The sequence below is a fragment of the Mustela lutreola genome, chromosome 11 (genome assembly GCF_030435805.1).
Source record: "Mustela lutreola isolate mMusLut2 chromosome 11, mMusLut2.pri, whole genome shotgun sequence".
Lineage (NCBI taxonomy): Eukaryota > Metazoa > Chordata > Mammalia > Carnivora > Mustelidae > Mustela > Mustela lutreola.
In genome coordinates, this window is record NC_081300.1 from 63410043 (window position 1) to 63422061 (window position 12019).

Below are 12019 nucleotides of genomic sequence, written 5' to 3' on the forward strand. Positions count from 1 at the left end.
TTAAGCCCCGCACTGGGCTCCACGCTGGGCACAGAGCCTACTTAAGCAAATGAAAAACAAAACAAAACAAAACAAAAAACCTGGCCAAAAAGAAGAGGGCTCTGTCCTCACTACTACAGCTTAGGAGCACACCTGATTGCTTTGGACTCTGCCGCTTCCCATCCAACATGCTCCATTCCTCAGTGTACCTCCTGGATTTGGGACCTTCACCCACCATAACCACTGCTTCTTCCGCACCCTGAACTGCCTCACACACAGACAGCAAGGGCCAAGGGGTAGTCCCCATCAACCATCTCTCTTGACTCGAAACTCTGCCCCATGGCAATGCTCTCTTTTCTGATCCCTTTGGGCAACACACTCTGCCTCAGCCGACCCCTCTTTCCCAAGAATCTACCCTATATTCCCAAATGCACCTCCAGCTCGATGCCTAATCCAGCCAGCACCCCTCCCCACTGGTCTAGCTTTCTTACTCCGTACAGCCATGATTTCCACATCAGAAATCTCATGGTTTCAAAGATCTCTTTTCCTTTTTATACCTGTGTCTATCAGACCCCCTCGTTCTGATTCCATCTCTCCTATCTCAGATGCCCATCCACGTATTCTTCCGCAGCCACCACTCTGGGTCAGACCACAGCAATGACACTCCCAACTGGTTTCCTTCCTCCTGCTCCATCCTCCCCAGCTCACCTGCTCAGGTTGCAGGGGGTCCCCAAATGCCCAGTATGTATACCACCTGGCTTAAGAGCTGGCTCCTTACTGCCTTCTGCTTAGGTCTCCCCCACGATCTGGCTCAAAATGATCCTTTCCCTTGTACCTTGTCACTAGCCCTTAGACCAAAAGGGACACCGTTGGGTCATCCTCTGAACACCATCAGACTCCCTCTTAGACCGGACTCTTTACAATACCATATTGGTCAAGGTCTAGTTCGATCACTTCTCCCTCTGTCACTGTATCAGGAACACAACAGGCATGCTCCATCACCGAAGCTGGTCTCTCTACCCACCAACTAGAGCTTTATCTCACCCACATTGCAAAACTCCATGGCTGTTTGTACCACTTGTAACCACGTGACTGTGAGCACATAACTCATTATCTCCAAGTCTAAGCTTCCTCCTCATTACCACCACGGCAACCAGGAAGTCAAGAGAGCCTCCTTCTCTAAGGGTGGCAGTGGGGACTGACTGCTCCAACAGACATCAATGCTTGGTGGATCCCCATCCCACACCAGCGCTTCTGCCCCTTTGGGAAGGGATCCATGGCAGCTACACTTACTATAGAGTACAGAATGCATTAGGAGAAGGCTGCCCCCTTGGGCAAACAAACCACATTTACCAAGCACAATTTAAGGAACTAATTAAGCTAGGTGCTAAGGATGGTGTGAAGAAAACGAAGCAATTCCCTGCTCTGACAAAGCATAGCTCAGAGTGCAACACATTCAAGACCATGCATCAGAGCCTCCTTCATAAAACAAGCATTGGCCACGACCAAAATGTCCATCCTCAAAGGAATGTATGCCGCAACACAATGAGCCAACAGAATACTAGACAACAGCTAAAAATGGGCAACCTAGGGGCGCCTGGGTGGCTCAGTCGTTAAGCATGTGCCTTCAGCTCAGGTTATAGTCCCATAGTCCTGGGACTGAGCCCCACATTAGGCTCCCTGCTCAGTGGCAAGTCTGCTTCTCCCTCTCCCACTCCCCTTGCTTATGTTCCCTCTCTCACTGTGTCCCTCTGTCAAATAAATAAGTAAAATTTAAAAAGGGGGGGGCAAACTAGAACTCAAACTATAGTCATCAACATGGAAAAATCTCAAAGGCTTGCAAAGGGGGAAAAAAGCACACTGCAAAATATGTATAATACAAAAAGTTTGAAATTACACAACAAAATATTGTCCAGTTTTGCTTATAGATAGGTGTTACAGTAGAACATAGCATAGGCACATTAAAGGAATTCAGGATCATGATTTTCTCCAGGAAGGAAAAAGGGAATGTTTTATTTCCTTAAAACAAACAAAAAAAAACAAAGAAGACAAAACATTAAGATCTGATTGGGAGAGATGATAACTTTTCTGCCAGCATAAATTTTTTAAAAACTAAATTCTCAAACTTATTTAATATGTTCACATTCAAATTCAAAAGGCACAGAAAGGTATGTTATGAAACTTAAATTTTCCTCCCACTTATGCCCTAAACAGATCCTCTCCCAGAAGAAAACTATATTCTATCTCCCCTGGTCGGGGGCATCTACAGTTTCAAAGACAAATCTGTAAATCTACACCATTCCCCCCCTTCATTAACTTTTGCATATGAAAACTTAATATCCCTCTCACTGTCCATTGTACGGATAACCACATTACTTAAACAATCCTTTTCAGAGACATCTGGGTTTCCTCCAACTATTTGCTTTTGCGAACAGTTACACTGAAAATCATTTAGATACGCCACATATGCAGCAGTTATCTGAGAAAAATTAGCTGGATACATAACTGCAAGATCATGCCAATTTTAATGCTTGTCATTTGAATGCATACTGCCAAATTGCTCTCCATAGAGGTTATAGTAATTATTCTTCCACCAGCCAAGTATGGAGAAGCTGGTTCCAACCACTATCTAGCTCAATCCCATTTCTTTTTAGTCTTTGTTGACTTAGATGAAAAACAGCATTCACAGTGCAACTATGTTTGTGTAATTAACAAAATTTCAAAAAATTAATTAAGTTAAATGCAACACTCCTTTTGTGATTCCTTTCCCATGAATGTTCTGGGGAGTTCATTTGGCAGCACTTTCTTTCTCCTATTTGTTTCACAGGGATTACTCTATCATCAAGTCTTTCCCTGGATTTAGTTCCCTCCAGCTCCATAACATTTCTGATTCTACTCATCACAAGCAAGGCCCCTCCGTTCTGTGCTCTTCAAAGCTTTTGAGGGGAGCAGGAAGGAAGCTTTATGTCCCAAGTAAGTACAAACTTAAGGACGTAAAATGATTTTTTTTATTAACTCATGGATGAGAGTCAAAAGTATTTTTGAAGAATTTCCAACTCAACACCATTTACTGAGCAGGCACCCCCTCAGTCCTCTGAAGCGCCCCAAAACATTGTCTGCCTTCAACGAACCCCAATCCTTGGAAGCACGAAGGTCTGCAACAAAGGGGGAAAAAGGACAGTTGGGAAGAGGAGGGGAGGGAGTAGGTACTAATTTCCAGAATGGGGAGCCATCATAGGAGTGCCAACTCGGATGCGCTCTGGAATGAGTCTTCCAGAAAGCTGAATTGGGGCATCTTGGCGCGCCAAACCCGCGGCTCAGGCCCGGGGCGAAAAGGACCCCAGGCATAAGGCGATGGCGACCCCGCGACTCCGGCCCGCGCCAAGACTGGAAGTAGTCAGAACCCGCGGCGGACGCTCCGGGACCCGGAGATTTTGCAATGACAGCGCTATCTCCGGCTTCTCTTTGGAAACCGCGCGAGCTGGCGAGGTTGGACTCCCTCGGCTGCAGCCCGCGGGCTCCCCGAAAACCCGGCCCCGGAGAGCTGTTGAGGAAACTGAGGCTCGCAGGCCGAGGTCCAAGGTCACACCAGGTGGTGGCAGTCCGACCCGCCCCACCCGCCTGTTGCAGGACCCGCCCGCGCGCAGAAACGAGGGTCGCGGGTGGGAAGGCCGCGCTCAGCCCCGCCCCGGGCGACAGGCAGCCCAAGAGCTAGGAGGCTGGCGGGCCCTGCAGCCGCGCCGAGGTCCGGTATCTCTGCTAGCGCCAGCTCCCCGCCCGGCCGCGCCCGGGGGTCCCGCCCGCCGCGCCCCCGCCACGTCAGGCCGCGGGCTCGCCTCAGGCCGCCACTCCTGCGTCTCTGGCCCGCGCCCGCCCCTGCGTCCCCGCGCCCTCAGGGCTGCTCGCCGGGGCTCTGTTGCCGCCGGCCGCCCGCCGCCCACCACCCGCACTCGCTGCCACCCGGCCCGCCCGGCCCGAGCCTGGCAGCTCACCTGGTGCCGCCGCAAGCTGAGGCCGCACTCGCCGGAGGCGGGGGCGGGGCGGGCGGGCGGCCGCGGGGCGGGGCCTCAGCGAGTCACGTGGCCGCGTCGCGCAGGCGCCAGGCGGGTGTAGACGGAGGCCGGGGGGCGCCTCGCTGGAGGGCTGGGGGAGGGGTGTTAAACTCTGGCAGGAGGAGGGGCGCGGCCCGAAGCTTCTCTTCCGCGGCGGAGCTTCTGGTCTCTGCTCAGCCAAGAAGAGCTCCAGCCGCCTGGTTGACCTTGAGTCTCTGCACTTGCCATAGCTCCCGGCACCTGGCGGGGCTGAACGAATGAATGAGTGAATAAATGAAGCAGTGCCTTTTGGGAAGGGTCGCGCCCTGTAAATCCAGTTCTTCCGTCCCTCTCTCGTTTTCTCTCTCCTCACTTATTCATTCCCTCCCTCACTCATTCCTTCCATCCACCCCCTCTTTATTCCTTTATTCCTTTCCTCATTACCTCTCTTACTCATCCCCTTATTCATTCCCTGTAACTCATTCCCTCCTTTCCTCGCGGTCCTATTAGCTCACGGTGCTTCTGCCGATCGCCTGCCCTCTGCTGGATGTTGGGGAGAAGAGAGAAACTGCCAGTGTGAAGGGGTGACTGAGGTTCTGAAGTAAATCCAATTCCCATCCCAAAGGGCTGAGTATTCATTTTCTACGCCTCACCTGCAAGAGGATCTTGTCCTCCGAGGCTCATTTGTAATTGCCATGTCCAGCCAGAGGTTCCAGCCAGCAGAACTTCCTGATAGATGAAGTCGCGGGGTCCTACACTGCTGTTTATAAGAGTCATTGTGGAGTGTGGGGGAACTATGGGGGAAGAGTGTGGCTAGGAATAGCTCATGGTTAAAAAAAGGTATATGGGAATGAGGAAGAAAGTAAACGAAACAGAAGCACTGTCCTGGCTGATCCCAGAGAGCTGCCCTAGGTCCAGGCGAGGGCCAGGAGAATTGGACCAGACTCCAGGACCAGGGGTTCCCAATGGGAATGGGCTTCTGGGAAGACTCTGGAGGAGGTACCCTCCCCCCCAGCTACATAACAGATGAGAACTTTTGGGGAATGAGAAACGCATTCCAGGAAGGGAAGTGTCAGCAAAGGCGTGGAAATAAGATCCTACAAAATGAGTAGTCTGGAGGCCACCAGAAATTTCTGAGTCTGAAGTGAGCACTGGAAAGCAGACCCTACCTTTGGAGGTACAGGTGGACGTAGCCCTAAGGTCAGCCTTCTGCCAGGCCTGGAAGATGCCAAGGTGGGTTACAGACTGGACTAGAGGGGGGAGAGGGCTGAATATGGGGCCAAAAGTGAAGCTGTAGCCTCAAGTGGGCATGGAGAGGAGACAGGGAGGTATGGGTTGGAAACCTGGGAAAGAGACAAGTTCCTCACTACACGTGAGTGATGGGTGAGGAAGAGTGACCCCAAGAGATGGTGGGGAACAATGAGGCTCTCCCCTGACAAGGAGATTGGAGGAAGAGCAAGTCTAGGGGGAGACAAGACTCAGGGTAAAGAGACTGCAGATGTCCAGAGGTAAAGTCATGGACATATACACTTCAGCCGGAGGTGATGCACTGAACCAGAGCAAGTATGAGGAAAAGGAGAGTGAGTAGAGGACAGAGCACAAGTCGCATTGGGGGACACCCAGAGAGCAGGAACCCATAGAGGAGATGGGAGGAATAATTTCAAAGGTCTAATGGGGCTAAGTGTGAGGGTGGCCCCAGAAGTGAGAGGCAGTATGTTCACCGGAATCCTTTGGAGTTCCAGAAGCCAGCCTGCGGTGACTGAGATATGAAATCAGGGAAGGACAGGAAGACTGCCAGGGTGGGTCTGGAGTCTGAGATGAAGACAGATGGGACCACAGCTTGAGAGAAGAGAGCAGAAAGAGCACCTTCAGGGTGGAGAAAGGAGCTGCAGGGTGAAGGGGAGAAGGCCAGGGGCAAGGTGGGGTGCTGGCCAGGACTGAGAGGACAGGACATTTCCCCTGTCTTCAGAGATAGAGGAACCAGCATCTCAAAATATACCCAGAGTAAGTCAGAAGCATTCCCACTGGAAAATTCTAGAGGAGGGGAGTGGCAAGAAAAGAGGAGGCCCCAAAAGCTTTGGTGTGCAGGGTCTTCTGGTGGCCTCCCAAGAAGTGTTTGCTTTCTAGGAGATCCTGTTTCCCCTGAGCGTACAAACTTCTGCCTGCTCCTTTATGGCTATATTCCCAGAACCTAAAACAGAGCCAAACACAATAGGTTCTAAGTAAATAAAAGTGGAGGGAATTGGAGAGAAATAAGAACCCAAGAGACTGGTTAAAGAACTGATAGAGATAATGGAAGACCTTCCAAGCTTCGACCCAATGGAAGATATTTCAAAAGAAAAGCCAAACTCACTTGCCTGCTACACAATCTGATCACAGACATCTTAAACAAAAAACAGTGGAGGAAATGTTTGCAACAAACTTGAGAGCAAGTGGCAAATAGTATATAAAAAAATTCGTACAAGGGGTTCCTGGGTGGCTCAGTCCGTTAAGCGTCTGCCTTTGGCTCAGGTCGTGATCTTGGGTTCCTAGAATCCAGACCCCATCAGGCTTCTCTGATCAGTAGGAAGTCTCTCTCTCTCTCTGCCCTTCCTCCCTGCTTGTGCTCTCTCTCTCTCTCTCTCACAAATAAATAAATAAAATTTTTTTTAAAATTTCATACAGGGGCACCTGGGTGGCTAAGTCATTGAGCATCTGCCTTTGGCTCAAGTCATGATCCTAGGGTCCTGGAATTGAACCCCACATTGGGCTCCTTGCCCAGTAGGAAGCCTGCTTCTCCCTCTCCCTTTCCCCCTGCTTGTGTTCCTGCTCTTATTGTCTCCCTCTCTCTCTCTGTCAAGTAAAAAAATAAAAATCTTTTTAAAAGGGGCACCTGGGTGGCTCAGTGGGTTAAAGCCTCTGTGTTTGGCTCAGGTCGTAATTCCAGGGTAACTGGGATCAAGCCCCACATCGGGCTTTCTGCTCAGCAGGGAGCCTGCTTCCCTTCCTCTCTGTCTACTTGTAATCTCTGTCAAATAAATAAATAAATAAAATCTTTAAAAAAATAAAATAAAAATTCATACAGACCAATAAAAAAGATACTAGGATTCCAACAGATAAGTAGAAATGGACATAAATGGATAATACTCAGAAAAGAATATACAAAATATTTAATACCTAAGAGAATCATCAACATCAGTGAAAGTAAAAAAAAAAATCAGTGAATATTTTTACAACATATATCACAGACAAAATATTATTATCCAGCACAAGCAGGGAGGAAGGGCAGAGGGAGAGAGAGAAGACTTCCTACTGAAGCCTGATGGGGTCTGGATTCTAGGAACCCAAGATCATGATCACTTCTAAAAATTGATAATTAGTCAATGGTTAAATATCTGAATAAACATCCTGCCTTTGACCTCCTCAATTCCATTCTCATACACACATAATCAACAATAATTTCTTAATATCACCAAGTAGTCAAGTGATCATGTTTCCCAATTATCCTACACATGTCCTTCTTTGTTGCTTCTTTGGGTGTTTGTTTTTTAATTTCTAATATATATTTTTAAGTAGGTTCCACACCCAGCATCTAGCCCAACATGGGGCTTTAACTCACAACCCTGAGATCAAGACCTGAGCTGAGATCAAGAGTTGGATGCTTAAATGCCCACAATAGCCAAACTATGGAAAGAACCTAGATGTCCATCAATGGATGGATAAAGAAGACGTGGTATATATGTACAATGGAATACTATGCAGCCATCAAAAGAAATGAAATCTTGCCATTTGTAATGATGTGGATGGAACTTAGAGGGTATTATGCTGAGCGAAATAAATCAATCAGTGAAAGACAATTATCATATGATCTCCTGATACGAGGAATTTGAGAGGCAATGTGGGGGGTTTAGGGGGTAGGGAAGGAAAAAATGAAACAAGATGGGATCAGGAGGGAGACAAACTATAAAGGACCCTTAATCTTACGAAACAAACTGAGGGATGCCGTGGGGAGAGGGCTAGGGAGAGGGTGGTTGGGTTATGGACTTTGGGGAGGGTATGTGCTATGGTGAGTGCTGTGCAGTGTGTAAGCCTGACGATTCACAGACCTGTACCCTGGGCTAATAATACATTATATGTTAATTAAAAAAAAAGTGTCGGATGCTTAACCAACTGAGCCACCCAGGTACCCCTTAGCTTTTGTTCTAGTTTTTGTTTTGTTGTTGTTGCTTTAAAGTTTATTTGAATCAAGATCCAAACAAGGACCTCACACTGCATACAGTTGGGATACTTTGAAAGTCTCTTTCAATCGCTGGGTTCCCTTCCATCTCGTATTTTCCTTCTTGTTGAAGAAACCAATTCCTTTGATCTGTAGATTCATCCAGACTGAGTTATGTAGTCTATAATGTGATTATCGCTGGTGGGTATGTAAGGTACTCCCTTCTTAGAAAAAAGGTAAAAAATTGTAAAAAATGATGAGATGGGCCCTTAAGGAAAATTTCATACTTCAAGGGGGTACTATGCATTGATTAGAATACACTCTTCTCATCTATCAGATTCCAGTCTTTCCTTGCCCTCGCTGATTTACAACTGTACAATGTAGATAATAGCAATGCAAAATAATTCTTGTCTGTAGACATGCAAATCATGCTGGAGGGAGATTGGACTGATTTCCCTCCCCCACTGTAGGAGAGGCCAGTTTTGTCTCATTTACATATTCATTATAATATTCCCCAATACTAAAAGCTGGTAAGATATTACCAGCTTGCTTGCTTGCTTTTAAGCTTTATTTATTTATTTGAGTGGGAGAGAGAGAGCATGAGCAGGAAAAGCAAAGGGAGAGGGAGAGAGAATCTCAAGCAGACTCTGCAGAGCATGGAGCCCGAAATGGGATTTGATCTCATGACCCTGAGGTTAGAGCCCTGAGATCACAACCTGAGCCAAAACCAAGAGTCAGACACTTAACAAATTGCACTACCCAGGCACCCTGTTTCCAGCTTTCTAACCAGTGAGTTAGTATCTGCATGAAAGCTATGATTATACCTATTTTTATTTTATTTTCTAAAGATTTTATTTATTTATTTGACAGAGAGAGAGAGAGAGAGAGCGCGTGCGCACAGGCAGGGGGAGTGGCAGGCAGAGGGAGAAGCTGGCTCCCCACTGAGCAAGTAGCTGGATGTGGGGCTCGATCCCAGGACCTAGGATCATGACCCGAGCCGAAGGCAGAGGCTTTAACCCACTGAGCCACCCAAGCGCCCCATACTCTTTTTTTTTTCAAAAAAGATTTTATTTATCCATTTGACACACAGAGAGAGAACTCAGAAGTAGGCAGGGAGACAGGCCGAAAGAAGGCGGAAGCAGGCTCTCCGCTGAGCAGAGAGCCTGATGCGGGGCTCTATCCCCGGACACCAGGATCATGACCTGAGCCAAAGGCGGAGGCCCAACCCACTGAGCCACCCAGGCACTCCTGATTATACCCATTTAAAAAAATATTTTACTTATTTATTTGAGAGAAAGAGAGAGAGCACGTGTGTGTGTGCTTGGGAGTTGAGAGGAGCAGCATAGGGAGAGGGACAAGCCGACTACACTGAGCACTGAGCTAGTTGTTGGGCTCGATCTCACAACCCTGAGATCATGACCTGAGGTGAAACCAAGAATCAGCTGCCTAACTGGTGGTTAGGTGATCCAATTCTACCTATTAAGGAAAAACCCTTTAATCTGTATAATGGGTGGAATTCTATCAAATGTCTGAGCTTTCAAAAGTATGTCCCTGGGACCCAGGACCCAGGACCCATGTCTAATGCCTAGGCTGAAGAAATCTTCTGCAACACTAGCAGAAATCTGTGCACAAACATGTTTGTTACACCTTATCTGTAACAAGAAATCAAACATTCAGAATATAAATGTCTAAGAACAAGGGAATGCATAAGATAAGACAGATTTCATAGATCAGTATATAATACTTTTATTAAAAGTGTATTTTAGGGGCCCCTGGGTAGCTCAGTTGCTTAAGTGTCTGACCCTCGATTTTTGGCTCAGGTTATGATCTCAGGGTCTTGAAATCAAGTCAGACTCTGCACCCAGCATAGAGTCTACTTAAGATTCTCTCTCTCTCCTTCTGCCTCTGCCTCCATACCCTGCTTGGGCTCTCTCCATCTCTCTTAATAAATAATTTTTTTAAAAAATTGTATTTTACACAGGTTGCAATTGGTCCTATATAGATTTGTCCATGGTTTTATAATCTAAATTATAATTAAAATTCCCATTGCTAAAGGGTTCTCAGTACTTGGGGATATGCTTATGCTATGATGTTAGGTTTACAGTACAGGATCAAATGGCATCTACACCATAACTTGTATTTTTTAAACTAAGGGGAGTAAGGAGAAAAGGATAATTTATTAAAATATAAACAATGGATGCCTCTGAATGATGGGATTTATAATGTTTGTCCTTTCTCAAGTTTCCATGTATTACTTTTAAACTTTTTAAGGATTTTATTTATTTATTTGAGACAGAGAGATACAGAGAGAGAGAGAGAGAGCATGTGCACATGAGCAGGGGGAGAAGCAGAGGAAGAGGGAGAAGCAGACTCCCTGCTGAGCCAGAAACCTGATGTGGGGCTCGATTCCAGGATGCTGGGTTCATGACCTGAGCCCAGGGCAGATGCTTAACAATCTGAGCCACCCAGTCGCCCCCATGTATTGCTTTTAGAAGAAATAATCACTGCTGCTGCCCATGCAGCACCTCCTCTGCCTCCATCCACACTCAGAAACAATTGCACACTCTAGGCTAAACACAGTAGAAGGGTTACATTGGGCAGGTGCTAGGGTGGAAAGATGGGCAGGTAAGCACCATGCCTGGAGTGAGTACCAAAGCAAGGAGGGGAATTGGAGGGGACTTCAAGTACAACTGAAGGGAGACAGAGGCTTAAAGAGCATGTGCAAGGCTCCCTAGAGGGAAGGAAGTTTCATCTGCTTCAGAAGCTTCCAGTTCCCAGCTCCCAACTCCTGCAGAGCTCAGGATGGTATTCACAAAGTGTGACTAGTGACAGGATCCAGCAATGACAAGGTACTGTGCAGGAACCAGGAGGGCAGAAACTTAACCATCCTCAAGTGATATGGGATACGGGTCAAGCTTGGGCATAGCTTCAGCATCCTTCATCATTCTCCCTCAGAGTCTAAACCTACCCACTTTCACACTGGGGGTCCCAGGAGGGTCTGCAGGGTTTGAGAGAGTGCAGATCCATTTCAGGACCCACCCCGTTGGACTTCTTGTTTCCGGGAGGTTAGGAGGTCTGTGGCTATCTCTACATCCTCTCCTTCCCTCGTCACCCATCCAGATTCTAACTGAAGACCTTTGCCCTGGGAGTCACCACTTCTGGGCCAAAAACAAAGGGACAAGTAGAGATAGAGCTCTGGAAACAAATATCAAAGGGATATCCCTTAATTTTATCGCAATGACAAATTCTTGACAGTCAGTCTCCTGGCCTCTGTCTATCTATGAATCTGTGTGTTTATGGCTCTATCAGCTTTCCAAAACCAGAGTGCAGATGGGGAAGAGATGTCCTGGGGACTCTATTCACATGCTCAGTGGGTTGGACATGATACAAAGTCCACCTTTTTCTTCCAGAGCCTCAGGGAATCTCATTTGCCCGAGGGTGTGACAACGAGGACTGGTTTTGCCGATGAGGTTGTGGGACCAATATTTTCCTAAATTGATGAGCAGAATGTGTAGGGCCAAGGATCTAAATAATAAAATGCATCTGAAGCCGATATACAATATAGGATACACTATAGTCACAGCATTGGAAAGGTACTTAGAAAAGTATTTAGATGTCAACCTAAAAATAGGCAAGCTGGCTCAGTCGGTGGACCATGTGACTCTTGTTCTCATGGTCATGAGTTCAAGCTGTATGTTGGGTGTGCAGCCCACTTAAAAAAAAAGTTAAAAATGTGCAAGAGAGTGGTTATGGTTGTACAATCTTATGAATATATTAAATAATACTAAGTAACAAACAGTAAATTGTTTACTGT

At 47.1% G+C, this 12019-nt stretch overlaps 1 protein-coding gene across 1 annotated transcript in view; it reads right to left on the reverse strand.

The window, feature by feature from the left end:
• KLHL22 (kelch like family member 22) overlaps positions 1 to 4097 on the reverse strand; it is a 35604-nt gene extending 31507 nt beyond the window's left edge. The window contains exon 1 of the mRNA XM_059139352.1: positions 3972 to 4097. The gene's annotated coding sequence lies outside the window, so the exon portion shown is untranslated. The remainder of the gene's footprint in view (positions 1 to 3971) is intronic.
• Between the last annotated feature and the right edge of the window lie 7922 nt (positions 4098 to 12019).